At 42.4% G+C, this 17,148-nt stretch overlaps 1 long non-coding RNA gene across 1 annotated transcript in view; it reads left to right on the plus strand.

Moving 5' to 3' along the window:
* LOC104006414 (uncharacterized) overlaps positions 1 to 17,148 on the plus strand; it is a 105,073-nt gene that overhangs the window by 27,773 nt on the left and 60,152 nt on the right. The window contains exons 3-5 of the long non-coding RNA XR_008548232.2: positions 8,411 to 9,375; positions 9,573 to 9,690; positions 16,807 to 17,101. This is a non-coding gene — a long non-coding RNA (uncharacterized LOC104006414). The remainder of the gene's footprint in view (positions 1 to 8,410; positions 9,376 to 9,572; positions 9,691 to 16,806; positions 17,102 to 17,148) is intronic.

A 17,148-nucleotide genomic window follows, 5' to 3' on the forward strand; every position in this document is an offset into this window, starting at 1 on the left:
AATGGGATTACTTTTTTGATTTCTTTTTCACGTTTTTCACTGTTCATATATAGAAATGCTACTGATTTTTGTATGTTGATTTTGTATCCTGCAACTTTACTGAATTTGTTTATCAGTTCTAATAGTTTCCTTGTGGAGTCTTTAGCGTTTTCCAAATATAAGATTATATTACCTGCAAACAAGGATAATTTGATGTTTCCCTTTCCAATTTGGATGCTCTTTATATCTTTCTCTTGTCTGATTGCTCTAGCTAGAATTTCCAGTACCATGTTGAATTAACAGTGGTGACAGTGGGCATCCTTGTTGTGTTCCAGATCTTAGAGGAAAGGCTTTCAGTTTTCCCCCATTCCATATGATATTCACTGTGGGTCTGTCATATATGGCTTTTATTATGTTGAGGTATGTTCCTTCTATCCTGTCTTTTGGGAGTTTTTATCATGAAGGGATGTTGATTTTCATCAAATGCTTTTTCAGCACCAGTTGAAATGATCATATGGGTTTTATCCTTCATTCCTTTGATATGGTGTATCACATTGATTGATTTGCATATACTGAACCATCCTAGCATCCCAGGGATAAATCCCATTTGGTCATGTTGGATGATCTTTCTAATGTATTGTTGAATTTGGTTTGCTGGTATTTGGTGGAGGAATTTTGCATCAATATTCATCAATATTCAATTCAATATTGGCCTATAGTTTTCTTTTTTTGATATGTCTTTGTCTGGTTTTTGTATCAGGGTAACCCTGGCCTCATAGAATGAGTTTGGAAGGAGTATCCCTCCTCCTCTATTTTTTGGAATAGTTTGGGTAGGATTGGTATTAGTCCATCTTTAAATGTTTGGTAGAATTCAGCAGTGAAGCCATCAAGTCTCAGGCTTTTCTTTACTGGGAGACTTTTTATTATGGCTTCAATCTTGTTACTTGTTATTGGTCTGTTCAGGTTTTGGATTTATTCCTGATTCAATCTTGGTAGGTTGTATGTGTCTAGGAATTTGTTTATTTCTTCTAGGGTTTCCGGTGTATTGGCATATAGTTGCTCATAGTAGCCACTAATTATCCTCTGAATTTCTGCAGTATCAGTTGTAATGTCTCCTTTTTCATTTCTGATTTTATTTATTTGTATCTTCTTTTTTTTCCCTTTGTTAGTATGGCTAAAGGTTTGTCATTTTTGTTTAACTTTTCAAAAAAACAACTTTTTGTTTCATTGATCTTTTTTTTTCTTCACGGAGTCTCACTCTGTCACCCAGGCTGGAGTGCAGTGGCATAATCTTGGCTTGCTGCAACATCTGTCTCCTGGGTTCAAGTGATTCTCCTGCCTCAGCCTCCCAAGTAGCTGGGACTACCAGCACATGCCACCATGTGCAGCTAATTTTTGTATTTTTGGTAGAGACAGTGTTTCACTATGTTGGCCAGGCTGGTCTTGAATTCCTGACCTCAGATGATCTGCCGGCCTTGGCTTCCCAAAATGCTGGAATTACAGGTGTGAGCCATGGCACTGGCCTTGTATTGTTTTTTTCAATTTCATTTGTTTCTGCTATGATCTTTATTTTTTTTTTCTTCTACTAATTTTGGGTTTGGTTTGGTCTTACTTTTCTAGTTCTTTAAGATGCTTCATTAGATTATTTGAAGATTTTCCTCTTTTTTATTGTAGGCACTTACAGCCTACAATAAAACTTCCCTCTGAGTACTGCTTTTGTTGTATCCCATAGGTTTTGGTATGTTGTGTTTCCATTATCATTTTTTCCAAGAAAAATTTCAATTTTCTTCTAAATTTCTTCATTGATCTACTGGTCATTAAGGAGCATATTGTTTAATTTCCATGCATTTGTATGGTTTCCAAAATTCCTCTTATTATTAATTTCTAGTTTTATTCCATTGTAGTCAGAGAGGATGCCTGATATTACTTCAGTTTTTGAGTGTTTTAAGGTGTGCTTTGTGACATAAGATATGGTCTGTTTTTGAGAATGATCCATGTGCTCAGGAAAAGAATGTGTATTCTGCAGCCATTGGATAAAATGTCCTATAAATATCTATTAAATCTATTTGGTCTGTAGTGCAGATTAAGTCTGATGTTTCTTTGTTGATTTTCTGTCTGGAAGATTTGTCCAATGCTGAAAGTGAGTTGTTAAGTCTCCAGCTATTATTGTATTGGGGCCTATCTCTCTCTTTAGTTCTAATAATATTTGCTTTATATATCTGGGTGCTCCAGTGTTGGGTGCATATATAATTGTTATAGCCTCTTGTTGAATTGACCCCTTTATCATTATGTAGTGACCTTCTTTGTCTCTTACAGTTTTTGTCTTGAAATCTATTTGGTCGGATAGAAGTATAGCTACTCCTACTCTTTTTTTGGTTTCTGTTGGCATGAAGTACCTTTTTCTAACCTTTTATTTTCAGTGTATGTATGTCTTTATAGGTGAAATGTGTTTCTTGTGTGCAACAGATCAATAGGTCTTGTTTTTTCATCCATTCCTCCACTCTATGTCTTTTGATTGGATAAGTTAGTCCATTTGCATTCAATGTTATGTAAATGACATAATATTATGTAAGTTCTTACTTATCAATAACAATATGGACATGATTTAGTTTCTTGCTTTTAGGTTTTTGTGTATCCATTGGATGTTTTTTGGTTTGAGGTTACCATGAGGCTTGCAAATACTATCTTATAACCCATTATTTTAACCTGATAACAACTTAACACTGTTTGCATAAACAAACAAACAAATAAGCAAAAAGAAAACCAATAAAAACTCTATGCCTTAACTTCATCCTCTCGCTTTTTAACTTTTTGTTGTTTCTATTTATATCTTATTGTACTATGTCTTGAAAAGTTGTTGTGGTTATTATTTTTGGTTGGTTCATCATTTATTCTTTGTATGTATGGTAAGAGTAGTTTACACACCACAGCTATGGTGTTATCATATTTTGTGTTTTTTTTAATACTTACTATTACCAGTGAGTTTTGTATCTTCAGATGGTTTCTTCTTGCTCATTAACGTCTTTTTCTTTCCGATTGAAGAACTCACTTTAGCATTTCTTGTAGGACAGATCTGGTGTTGATGAAATCCCTCAGCTTTTGTATGTCTGGGAAAGTCTTTATTTCTCCTTCGTGTTTGAAGGATATTTTTGCTGGATATACTATTCTAGGTTAGAAATTTTTTTCCTTCAGCACTTTAAATATGCTATACCACTCTCTCCTGGCCTATGAGGTTTCTGCTGAAAAGTCTGCTGCCAGATGTATTAGAGTTCCATTGTATGTTATTTGTTTCTTTTCTCTTGCTGCTTTTAGGATTCTTTCTTTATCCTTGACTTTTGGGAGTTTGATTATTAAATGCCTTGAGGTACTCTAAATCTTCTTCGTGTTGTTTAATTCTCTTCTACTTGGATGTTGATATCTTTCTTTAGGTTTGGGAAGTTCTTTGTTATTATCCCTTTCAATAAAGTTTCTACTCCTATCTCTTTATCCCCTCTTTGAGGCCAAAACTTTTAGATTTGCTTTTTTGAGGCTATTTTCTAGATCCTGTAAGCATTATTTGTTGTTTTTTATTGTTTTTTTCTTTTGTCTCCTCTGACTGTATATTTTCGAAAAGAGCCTGTCTCCAAGCTCACTAAGTATCTCTTCTGCTTGATCAATTAAAGGACTCTGATGCATTCTTCACTATGCCAATGGAATTTTTCAGTGCCAGAATTTCTGCTTGATGCTTTTTGATTATTTCAATCTCTTTGTTAAATTTATCTGATAGAATTATGAGTCCCCCCAAAAAGAATTATGAATTCCTTCTCTATATTATCTTGAATTTATTTGAGTTTCCTCAGTACAGCTATTTTGAATTCTGTGTCTGAAAGATCACAGAAGTCTGTTTCTCTAGGATTGGTCTGTGGTAACTTATTTAGTTCATGTGGTGAACTAAATAAGGTCTTCCTGGATGGTACTGAGGCTAGTAGATGTTCTTCAGTGTCTAGGCAGTGAAGAGTTAGATATTTATTGTAGACTTCACTATCTGGGCTTATTTGTACCCATCCTTGTTGGGAAGGCTCTGCAGATATTTGAAAAGACTTGGCTGTTTTGACCTAAGCTGTATCTGCTTTAGGGGACACCCTAGCCCCAGTAATGCTGTGCTTCTTGCAGACTCGTAGAGTTACTGTTTTGGTCTTGGATAAGATACTGGAGAATTCTCTGGATTACCAGGCAGAGACTCTTGTTCTTTTTGCTTACTTTCTTCCAAACAAATAGAGTCTCTCTCTCTCTGTTCTGAGCTACCTAAAGCTGGGGGTGGGGTGACACAAGCACCCCGTGGTCACTAAAACTATGACTGCTCTGGGTCAGACCTGAAGCCAGCACACAACTGGATCTTGCTCAAGGCCTGCTGTAACCACTCCCTGGTTACTGCCTATGTTCACTCTAGGTCCTGGGGCTCTACAATCAGCCAGTGGCAAAGCCAGACAGTCCTGTGTCTTGCCCCTCATGGCAGGGAGGTACTCTAGGCCCTTGATGGGTCCAGAGGTACTGTCTGGAAGTCAGAGACTAGAGTCAAAAACCTTAGAAGCCTACCTGGTATTCTGTTGTAGTGCTGCTGAGTTGGCAGTCAAAACACAAGATGCCATCCTTCCCACTTTTCCCTCCCCTTTCCAAAGTCAGAGGAGCCTCACCCTGTAGCCACCACTACCCCTGGCCATGAGGAGTACTGCCAGACTACCTCTGATATTCCCTTATGACCCAAAGGCCCTTAAGTCAGCTTATGGTGAATGATGCCTGGCCTGGGACTCAACTTTTAGGGCAGGGGGCTCCCCTCTGACCCAGGGCAGGTCCAGAAATGCCATCCAAGAGCCAAGTCCTGGAATTGGAGATCCCAAGAGCCCACTTGGTGTTCTACCCCACTGTGACTGTGCTGGTACCTAAGGTGCAAGACAAAGTCCCCTTTACTTTCCCCTCTGCTTTTCTCAAGCAGAAGGAGTTTTGCCCCATATGCATCACAGCTGGTAATGTGCTGAGTCTCACCTGAAGCCAGCAAGTCTCGAGGTCTTACCCAAGGCCCTTGATGTATCTGGGTATTGCTACTGGTTATTCAGGGGCCCAAGGACTCTTCATTTAGCAGGTGATGAATGCTGCTAGCACTGGGTCCTTTCCTTTAAGGCAGCAGATTCTCTTATGGCCCAGGGTATGTCTAGAAATGTCATCTGGGAGCTAGGGCCTGGAACAGGGGCCTCACGACTCTGACCAGTCCCCTATACTGCTGTGGTTGAGCTGGTATCCAAAGTGCAAGACAAAGTCCTCCCCACTCTTCCCTCTCCTCTCCTCAAGTAGAAGGAAGGGGTGAGCTGTGCAGCTTGGGGTTAGGGGAGGGGTGATGCCATCATTCCTTTGGCTGCTGCAACTAGTGTCTTAGTATGTCATGTGTCCCCTGATTCCACCGTTTCTGGGCCTAGTTCAGCACCTGAACTTTCCTAAGAGTTTCAGTTCATATAGCCTAGACTGCCTTTCAAGTTTACTGTTCAGACTGCTGGGATTGGTGATTCCCCTCTGTCTAGGTCTGGTTTAAATGCTCTCTCCATGGGCAGGCATCAGCTGAGTTTGGTCTGGTTTTCCTTTCTCCTCTAACAGGACAGCACAGAGTTCAGTGACTCACAATTGCTGTGCTCTCCCTCCCGCAGTGCTCAGAGATATTCTCTGCACTACACAGCTGATGCCTGGGATGGGGAGGGGTGGCATCGGCTATTCAGAACTGTTTTTTTCTATCTCTTCAGTGCCTCTTTCAGTGATATGAAGTGAAAACTAGGTACTATGAGTGCTTGCCTGATTTTTGGTTCTTATGCAGGTATTTTTTCTGTGTAGATAGTTGTCAAATTGGTGTCTTTGTGGGGGTTGGGGGACAACTGATGAAGCCTTCTATTCTGCCATCTTGCCCTGCCTCTCTGCTCTATGAAGTCTCTTTGAGGGTATTAATGGGCATTAAAAAAGTGTTCCCGCCCCATGCATCATTTTGGTTTCTTCCGAGTTGCTTTTTCCTTCATTGATTTTAGGTACTACTCTTTCATTTTAGGAGTTTTCTCATAGATCTGGTGATCCTAGGTTGCCATTTCATATTAAGAATGAGGCACTAAAAAGTGAATTGGAAGTCATGCAGGCTTGTAAAGCTTGTCGAATGATCGATTTGCTTCTACATCATTGTACCAGGAGACTCATTTTATGGGAGATTCCCCTCACGTCAGTAAGAAGAATTTTTTCCACTGGTACTTCAGAGAAGAGTCTTCTGATCTCCTGACTTGGGAGATAGCTTTTTTTTTTTTTTTTTTTTTAAAGACAAAGTCTTTCGAGTCTTGCTGTGTTGCCTAGCTGGAGTGCAGTGGCACAATCTCAGCTCACTGCAACCTCTGCCTCCTGGGCTCAAGTGATTCCCTTGCCTCAGCCTCCCAATCAGCTGGGATTACAGGCACCTGTCACCATGCTTGGCTAATTTTGTATTTTTAGTAGAGAGGGAGTTTCACCATGTTGGCCAGGCTGGTCTCGAATTCCTGATCCACCTGCCTCAGCCTTCCAAAATGCTGGAATTAGAGGCATGAGGCACCATGCCTAGCTGGAGATAGCCCTTTGATTAGACATGTTCTTTTTTTTTTTTTTTATTTTTTTGAGACGGAGTTTCGCTCTTGTTGCCCAGGCTGGAGTGCAATGGCGCAATCTTGGCTCACTGCAACCACTGCCTCCCGGGTTCAAGTGATTCTTCTGCCTCAGCCTCCCGAATAGCTGGGATTACAGGCATGCGCCACCATGCCGGCTAATTTTGTATTTTTAGTAGGGATTGGGTTTCACCATGTTGGTCAGGCTGGTCTCAAACTCCTGACCTCAGGTGATCTGCCTGCCTCAGCATCCCAGAGTGCTGGGATTATAGGCATGAGCCACTGCGCCTGGCCTGACTGGACGTGTTCTAAGGAGTGGATGGAAAGATTTGGAGTGAAATCATTTTCTGTGTATACTTTCAATTAATTTCTGTGAGTTCACCCTGAGCCTTGATTTGTACTATACAGAGCCTTATGTCCTGAGAGCGGGAAGAGAAGAGGCAGAGCAACTGCTCTTACAGAAACTTCCCCCTTACCCTCATTCCTCTCTTTTCTGTTTTGTATCTCATCCCTGCCCACTGGTCTATGTGGGACCTGAGCCTCTTTAATTTGCTTTGTTGGTGAATTGTCTCTTTTCTTACTGTATTTCTGCCTGCATCCTCTCTGCACACCAGTTCCAGTAGTTCTGTGACATAACATTCGGGATTTTCCTGATGCAGATTATTGACATCTCTGTTTCCATCTCTTGGATTTAATGCACTTGGTTTTAAGGAGAGGCTTTCTCATACTTTAGTAAGGTTTGCAGTGACTGACAAGGCAATGGAGTTGTTTCTCTTGATCAGAGAAAAAATTTTTAAAAAATGTTAGTTGATTTTTAAAAATCTGTAATTGCTTAAAACAACATTAGAAAATAGAGACAAGCAAAAAGAGAGGAAAATCATTCACAGTTCTGTCACCTATTTTGGTGTACATTCTTCTAACTAAAAAATGCGTCTCTATGTTTATAAGTAATATGGAGTTCTATAAAAGCGATTATGCTGTAGTTACTTGTCTGTCTGTAAAATGTATCTTTTCTCACTTATTAATACAAGATGACTGTATTCTCGGGTCCATAACTATAGATGCACAGCATATTCCATTGTATCAATTACCCATTTTAGAGCATTTAGATTCTTGTCAACATTTTGCTATTTAAACAGTGTTGCAGTGAACACGCTTATGTATATTTATGTTCATTTGTTAGGAAGAATTCTAACAAGTTCTAGAGGCCTTTTGGTTGTCTTTAATCAAAGAGGGACAAAAAGCTGAGGGAAGTGCTGTTGGGACTATGCCCTGGGAAGTGCCAGGCATGTAGCAGGACCTGGGTAAATGTTACTAAGTGAATGAAGGTCAAAGTTAGCATGAGGAGTTTTGGTAACATGGATGAAAAAATAGCTCTGAAGACTGAGGAGACAACTTGGAAACACAACTTTGTGTTCACAAAGAAGGGTTCTGTGAAACTCTGAAAACCTAGCAGTGTGTTTCATAAGCAACAAGTCTCACCCTTTTATCCAGTTTAGTCACTGAAACAAAATAGAATTTTTTTTAGGTCCAAGTGATTGAACGAATTAGAATACATCATGCCTACTCTTATGTTTGGAATCATCTTCATCTCTCTTTATTACACTTTCCATCATGTATTCTGGTGGTCTACTTTACCCTCTGTTGAGGTTATGGAACAGGGTTGAGTTGAGGAAGTAAATATTTGAAAAATTAAAGCAACCAGCTAGCTGGGAAAAAAAAGAGAAAGTATAAAAATCTTCCTCTTATTCCCTGTTTTCTTTATGTTTCTTTTTCTTTTTTGAAATTTCCAGTCTTTGCTACAGCAGTGTGTTCCTCTCAAGTCACCCACTCGTTCCTCCAGGGGTCATTGGAGAGTTATTATTTTAAGTCTAGTTCCCAGGTATGACTTCCAATGCAGTGAAAGCTTCTACTGAGACTGTCTAAAACATCTCTTGAATCATCTGCCTAGAACACAGCAAGAACCAGGAAATGAGCTGACAAGACTGAGCAAAAGAGGCAGCATCAAGCTGATGAACTGAGGCGTGGGCATTTTACTCATGGGAAAGGCCCTCGGAACCCACGCTGAGCATGCGCTGAAAACAAGTGTGATCAGTGGGTTCCAAACACCCAGCAGATACATGTGAGGGTGATCTGGCTGTGACATCTGTCACCCCCTTGATTACCAGGGTTGATTCGGTTGATCTGGCTGGCTAGGTGGGTGTCCCTTTCCCCACTTACTGCTCCATGTGTGTCCCTCCTGAATCTGTGCGCTTGGTTGAAGAGGATGACCATCCCGGATAGAGGAGGACCAGTCTTTGGTCAAGGGTATACAAGTAGCTGTGCCCGCTTGCTAGAACCTCCAAACAAGCTCTCAAGGTCCAAACATCCAGCAGATAATTAGCAATGGATTAGAAAAGGGAGCTGGGAAGGTGGAAGGAAGCAGAAACAGTGAGCCCCCGAATGAAAGAGACAGAAAAACTGAAACCTCAGAAGAGAGCAGTGTGGGGCTAATGAACCTAAAGGCAAAGGGCCCTACCCATCAACAGCCCCCATGAGGGTAGTCACTGGGGGGCCTGAGGATGCACCATCAGGGAGAAGTTCAGTTCAGTGTAATCTGTGGAAGAAAGCAGAGAGCACAGCCTGTCATGGAGAAGGATTTCCATTCAAAACCATAGATGTCATAGAAGTTTCGATGCTTAAAAGACCTGTGATCGTCTAGAAAGCTTGGCTTTTCCCAAAGGATTCTGTGAGGCTGAAGTGTTACCAGGTGATTAAGGTTGGTTCTTTTTCTCTGGGTTTGTAGAATTGAAATCGCTGAGGTTGGTGAGACATGGGGCTATTGGTTACTTACCAATGAAGTCATGTGTATGGCTGGATTGTGTGGAAAGGGGATGAAATAGAGAGGAGGAAAAGCTGTTGTAAAAATGACTCGAGGTTTTTCTTTCTAATTTTTTTTTTCTTTTTTTGAGACAGGGTCTCACCCTGTCACCCAGGCTAGAGTGCAGTGACACAATGATAGCTTATTGTAACCTCAAACTCCCGGGCTCAAGGGATCCTTCTGCTTCAGCCTCCCAAGTAGCTAGGATTACAGGTACGTGCCATCACGCCTGGCTAATTTATTGAGTTTAAAGAGCAGATGTGCTTGGTGCTGGGTGCAGAGTGGTGCTGAATGCATATTCGTAGCACTGAAGGGAACTGCTTTCCAGACTGGCTGTCTCCCACCCAGTGCTCTGGCTATCATGCCTAGAGCTGAATGTGATGGAGTGTGGCGGAGGGAGAGGAGGGAAAAGTCTTCCTGGGGAGACTGCAAGGGAAGGTCTCCTGGAGTGGAACCTGCTGGTGGTAGCTGGGCTGCCTGGGTAATGGCTGTTTTGTGTGGCAATTGGTCCTGGAGGGGCTCCCTCCAGGTGAGAAGCCTGGCTGGCCCCATAGCCATGCCATGTGGCCTGCCCCTGCTCTGTGTCGGGCCTGCAGTGGACCCTGAGCAGGCTGGGGAGAAGCTCCTGGTCATGCCTGCCCTATCTAGATCACACAACTGTGTGAACAGCAAAGCAAGGGGATCCCCAAGTTATAATGCTGGTAAGTCTAGCCTCCATCCCATACAAAGAGATGCTGAACTATTTAGGTTAGGGATGCAGGGGGGTTGCTGTTTTCCTTGGATTATTAATGGAGAATCATTTTCTGATAATTCACTGACTCTAGGACAAGCACAGTCTTAGTTTTTCAAAAGAATGGATACATTTGTAGGGTTTTCAAAGAAAAATTCCACTAAAATTTCCACTCCTAGTTGACAGGGCATCACTCCCTCTAAAGACTTTGTAATGAAAACTGCATAAAATTATACCATTATTTTATTGTATAATTTAATACCATTGTTTTTCATTTACAAACCAATTCTTTTTGGAAAAGTTTTAACTATTTATAAGAGCCTTGTGAGGAAATTAATATTGCTCCTATTTTTATAGGTGAAGAGAAATGAAGCTCACACGTTGAAATGAGTGGCCCCAAGGATTACCAGAAAAGAAGTTAATGTTCAGAAAGAGAAAATAAAAGTTCTCTGTATTTTATTCCCCTCAGAGAGAACAAAAGTTGACATTTTGTTGTATTTTTCTCTAAGCTTTTTTTTTCCTTTGCTATAAATGCAAAAGGCATCACAATATTTGGTAAACATTTTCCTCTTATTCAGTAGTTTCTGAAAACATGATGTTAAATAGTTGTGTAACATTCTCTCATGCAGATGTCCCATAGTTCATAGTTCATTTAACTTCTCTTTTCCTGTGGGGTATTTGAGCTGCTTCCTATTTGCCTGTGTAAAGAATCCTGTGAGAAACATGTTTGCCCCTTCCCTTCCCTTCCTTTCCCTTCCCTTCCCTTCCCTTCCCTTCCCCTCCCCTCCCTTCCCCTCCCCTCCCCTTCCCCTCCCCTCCCCCTCCCCTCCCTTCCCCTCCCCTCCCTTCTCCTTCCCTTCCCCTTTCCCTTCCCTTCCCCTTCCCTTCCCTCCTTTCTCTCTTTCTCTCTCTTGCTGTCTTACACACTCTCTCTCTTTCTCTCTTTCTTTCTTTCCTTTCTTTCTCTTTCTTCTCTTGCTGTGTCACCCAAGCTGGAGTGCAGTGATCATAGCTCACTGCAGCCTTGAACTCCGGCAAATTAAACAAACATTTTTTGTAGAGATAGGTTCTCACTATGTTGCCCAGGCTGATCTTGAACTCCTGGCCCCAACTGATCCTTCTTCCTTGGCCTCCCAAAGTGCTGGGATTATACTCATGAACCACTGCAGCCAGCCTGCATCACATCTTTATAGGCAGAGAGGCCTGATTTGTCCAGAGATTGTTGGGCAGTCTAGAGAGGCAGAAAGCTACTATCATTATCATGGTGATCTAAAAATCACCTAAATGTGCAAAAAGCTCTTCTAAGTGTGGGGCACAGAGATGGAAAAGACATATTTTTGACTATAAAGAGCTAGCAATTTAGTTACTACTTAGGAGGCAAAGTCTACACGAAAGATAATAATTAATACAAGGCAATAACTAGCCCCAAGGCATGAAATGTGGACCAGCACATGTTGTACAGGGACTTGACACTAAAAACTGTTGATTTATTTTTATTTGCAAGAGCTGAGAGTTTGGGCCACTGATGATGTGTGATCCAAAGTGTGGTGTGGATTTATAATAAAACAGAACTGGTTTCAACTTCTGGCTCTGCTAATTACGATCAATTTCAACTTGGACCAGTCACTTTCCTTTTTGTGACCTCAGCTTTCTTATCTGTAAAATGGGAACAATAACCTCAAAGTTACAGAGGGACATTAAATGAGATGATGAACTTTTAATGGACTTAAGAGTACTTTTTAATGTTAATAATTATTATAAATGGAACAATTCCAGATGAATACCTGGCATTCTGGAATTTTGATATTCTTCTTTTTTTAAAAAATTAGAGACAGGGCTGGGCATGGTGGCTCACGCTTGTAATCCCAGCACTTTGGGAGGCCGGGCGGGCGGATCACCTGAGGTCAGGAGTTTGAAACCAGCCTGACAAATATGAAGAAACCCTGTCTCTACTAAAAAAATATACAAAATTAGCCAGGCATGGTGGCACATGCCTGTAATCCCAGCTACTCGGGAGGCTGAGGCTGGAGAATTGCTTAAACCCGGGAGGCGGAGGTTGCGGTGAGCCGAGATTGTGCCATTGCACTCCAGCCTGGGCAACAAGAGTGAAACTCTATCTCAAAAAAAAAAAAAAAAATTAGAGAAATTAGAGACAGGGTCTTGCTGTGTTGCCCAGGCTGGTCTCAAACTCCTGGGCCCAAGCCATCTCAAGACATCTGCCTGCCTTGGCCTCCCAAAGTGCTGAGATTATAGGTGTGAGCCACTATGCCTGGCCTTGATATGCTTTTACAGCCACTATATAATAAAATAATGTACAACACAGACATAGACATAGACATAGACATAGATTTTCGGCCTTCAGAATTTGAAACAGCAGAGCAACAGGGAGTTTGGGGCCGCAGTAAAATGTTCAAGAATTGTTATGTTGTAAAGTGGAAGCCAACCCCTCCCCAAAAATGAAAAGTGCATGTGTCAAATGCTATATCTCATTCTCCCTTTTAAATGGTTTTGCATCTAGCATATTTGCAGGTCAGTGCTCCAGGGACACTAAATGGCTTGTTGGCAGAACAAAATGTTGGTCTCATAGTGTTTGTGCGTCCTCCAGCACCGGGAGGAGATGCGCTGCAGCTTGTCCTAAGATAGATGGAAGGTTGTAACTCTTTCTTGTCAAAAATGAAATTGCATGAAATTCTTCATTCACTGTGCAAGCAGAGAAGCTGAAAGTATAAGTAGAATGGAAAAACAATCTTTCCTTCTTAAGGTCCTGAGGAAGAGAAAGTCTTTGTTGTCAGGAGAAATAAAGCTGGAATTGGGTAGCATGGAGCACTAATGATAGTAACCGGTGTTATTAGTTCTTTGTGCAAATGTGTGTGGAGCACGTTTAGGAGGTAGAAGTGGGTTGTGTGGAACAGAAATACGGATGCCCACATTTTAGTCAGGAGAGGCTGATGCATGGAGAGGAGATCCTGAGATTGGCAAAGGGAGAGTGGGCCTGAGAGAGGCCCAGGAATCCTTGGACTGGAGTGTACCAGGACCAACGCTCTGGGGCTGCGTGGGGCGGGACAGAGGAGAGGGTAGGCTGGAGCCAGACAAGGTGTGAGGGTGTGTTTGAGTTGGTAAGTGGGTGTGGGAGTGGGTATGAGTGTATGTGGGAATGTGTCAGTGTGTGAGAGGATGTGTGTGTGAGAGGATGTGTAAGTGTGAGTGGGTGTGTGTGTGAGCGGATGTGTGTGTGTGAGAGGGCATGTGTGTGTGAGAGAGGGTGTGTGTGAGAGGATGTGTGTGTGAATGTGTGAGAGCATGTGTGTGTGATAGAGGGTGTGTGTGAGAGGATGTGTGTGTGAATGTGTGAGAGGATGTGTGTTTGAGAGGATGTGTGTGTTTGAGAGGATGTGTGTGAGTGTGTGAGAGGATATGTGTGTTTGAGAGGATGTGTGTGTGTTTGAGAGGATGCATGAGTGTGTGAGATGTGTGTGTATGTGAGAGGATGTGTGTGTGAGTGTGAGAAGATGTGTGTGTGAGAGGATGTGTCTGTGAAAGGATGTGTGTGTGTGAGGATGTATAACTGTGTGAGAGGATGTGTGTGTGAATGTGTGAGAGGGTGTGTGTGAGTGTGTGAAAGGGTGTGAGTGTGTGAAAGGATGTGTGTGAGAGTTAGAGGATGTATGAATGTGTGTGAGAGAATGTGTGTGTGAGGATGTGTGTGTGAGAGGATGTGTGTGTGTGAGGATGTGAGTGTCAGTGTGTGAGAGGGTGTGTGTGTGAGAGAAGGTATGTGTATGTGTGTGAGAGGATGTGTGAGAGGATGTGTGTGTAAGAATATGTGTGAGAGAAGATGTGTGTGAGAGAATGTGAGTGTGTGAGAGGATGTATGAGTGTGTATGTGAGGATGTATGTGTGTGTGAGGATGTGTGTGTGAGAGGATGTGTGTGTGAAAAGATGTGTGTGTGTGAGAAGATGTGTGTGAGAGGATGTGTGTGACTGTGTGAGGATGTGTGTGTGAAATGTGTGTGTAAGAGGGTGTGTGTGAGAGAGGATGTGAGTGCGTGTGAGAGGATGTGAGTGTGAATGTGTGAGATATATGAGTGTGACTGCGTGAGAGGGTGTGTGTGAGTTTTGTAGGATGTGTATTTGTGAATGTGAGAATGTATGCATGTTTGAGTTGTGAGAATCTATGAGTGTATGTTTGTGAATAATGCTGTACACGTTTGTCTAATCAAAGGAAATCTCATGTTTGAGACCACTAGTAAAGGATTTCTCCAAACTTTAGGATTCCTGGAATTTTAGCCAACAATATTCTCTGATATCAGCTTTACTGTGTTGGAGATAATTTCTCTGGAGCAGCTGCATAGAACGGTGTTGGTGCAGAAATCTGGAGTCAGCCTGCTGAGAGGCCTTCTCTGTGTGAACCTGGGCAAATAACCTCTCTGTCCCTTAGTTTCCTTGTCTCTGGAATGTGGATGACAAGAATAGTTCCTACCTTATATGGTAGTTGTGAGGGTTAAATAAATGAGTTAATACACCTAAGGCATTTAGCATGTTGCCTGGCACATAGTAAGTGCTAAATAAATGTTAACTGTTATCAAAGTGTTGGGTAAAAGGAAACTTCATGCCCATTCTGGCTGTCATTTAAAAACTACTTAATGTTTGATTAAAATAGTCACATCAAAGGTCGAAATATATAACAAAGTGGAACGTTTCTTCTCACCTGTGTCCTCCATTCCTGCAGTTCTCACACCCCTATAAACATGTAACCACTGGAATTAGTTCTTTGGGCAAACTTTTAGAAATACTTTATGCTGTAATCCCAGCACTTTGGGAGGCCGAGGCGGGCGGATCACAAGGTCAGTAAATCGAGACCATCCTGGCTAACACGGTGAAACCCCGTCTCTACTAAAAATACAAAAAAAATTTAGCCGGGTGTGGTGGCGGGTGCCTGTAGTCCCAGCTACTTGGGAGGCTGAGGCAGGAGAATGGCGTGAACCCGGGAGGTGGAGCTTGCAGAGAGCCAAGATCGCCCCACTGCACTTCAGCCCAGGTGACAGAGCAAGACTCTGTTAAAAAAAAAAAAAAGTAAGAAATACTTCATGCATGTAGAAGCAAACACAAACATATCTTCTCCTTCTTACACAAATGACAGTATATTATGCATATCGTTTCTATGCTTTTCCTTCACAAACATAACGATGTGGCGATCTTTCTATATTCTTACAGAATGAACTTCCTCACTATTTTTTTTAAAGCTGCATAGTATTCCGTTGTTTGGATCCACCATAACTCACCTACTCATTTTCTTTTGACGGACATTTAGGTTGTTTACAACGTCTTCCAAACTGTCTGACACGATGTTTTTACAGCCCAAATACTGGGCAGAGCCGTCTGCATGAAACATTTCGAGGAGATTATCCATGAACTATGGAAGAGCCGAAAAAAGTTGTTGTATCCTCTCTTTATCCCCGCTTTTTGCTGTAGTAAACTGTAATCAGTCCAGCCAAGAGGGTTTTATGGGATTTGGGCTTTGTACCATCAACATTCATTAAATAATACTGGAATTTGTTCCTGCCACGGATGAAAACTTAGCCAGTTGGTAATAACTTACACATTTGCTGCCTGAAAAGGAGCAAACAGCCGGTAAGGGTGACTAACGTGGACAGTCCGGTCACCCTTCCCCAGCACGGTGTCCACTCACCAGCAGAGGGCTCTCTCCTTTTGGGAAAAATACAAATGTCTCCGGGAAAGGTTTTAAACTTCACAGCCTGGCACCCAGTGTGGTGTTTCTCTTCTCTGCAGTGGATTGGTGTGTCGCTCCCTTGAATATTTAGGGATTAGCTGAATACTGAATTTGTCTGTGTTTTGAGTGTGTTTATGTGTGGGGTGTTGTGGAGAGGAAGAGAGTCCAGCATTCCCCAGAGGTCTGAGGAGAAAGCCTGTGACTTGATCCAGAACCAGGGATTATAGTTTTTCCCTTCTTCAGGGTATGAGGCATCCTGGCCTTGTCCTATGTTTCAAGATTAGAAACCACACACATATATCCCAGTTTTCTGGGATATGCTTGTGAGATGATCGGGCCGTAAACCCTGTTTATATGACCCCTGGTGACTGCTCTTTCAGGTTAGTGTTCCCAAAAAGTCAGGTGAAAATCTGTCTCATTACTTTCAAGGGGAAGAGGAAAAGCACTGACCACCCCCCTATCCCAACCTTTTTTTTTAAGGACAGAGTCTCACTCTGTCACCCAGGCTGGAGTGCAGGGGCGCCATCTCAGCTTACTACAACCTCTACCTCAAACAATCCTCCCACCCCAGCCTCCTGAGAAGCTGGGACTACAGGCACATGCCACTATGCCTGGCTATTTTTGTATTTTCTGCAGAGGCGGGATTTCAGTATGTTGCCCAGGTTAGTCTTGAACTCCTGGGCTCAAGCGATCCACCTGCCTCAGCCTCCCAGAGTGTTGAGATTACAGCTGTGAGGCACCATGCCCAGCCGGCAGTGCTGACATTAATTTAGCATTTCCTGAGGTAGTCTAGTGAGGTTAGGCCACTGAGTCCTACTTCTCTCCATTCTCATTGGGTTGATATTCCTGCCCTTTCCATCCCAAACAGTGCAGTTCAGGAAACCAGGCTGAAGAATGTGAAATACATCGCCCAAAGTCAGACACGGAGGAATGACTGCTTCGGAGCTAGCAAGTTCCTGAGCTGGAATTGCACCACTGGCCTGTAGAATCCAAACTGTTTTCTACCAGAACAACTCCTTCCCTGCAGGAAGCAGGGTGTGCACAGCTGAACCCTGGTCTGAGAAGGTTGAAGTCACTGACTCAGCCCCAGCAAGGAAGTTGCCCTTCGACTTCTGACCTCTGGCCCTGTTTGAAAACCAACTCAAATCGTTTTTCTTTTTCAGGTAAAGACAAAATGATGCCATGAATTTCTATTTTCTTTTATTCAGGG

Source organism: Pan troglodytes, chromosome 4, assembly GCF_028858775.2.
Source record: "Pan troglodytes isolate AG18354 chromosome 4, NHGRI_mPanTro3-v2.0_pri, whole genome shotgun sequence".
NCBI lineage: Eukaryota > Metazoa > Chordata > Mammalia > Primates > Hominidae > Pan > Pan troglodytes.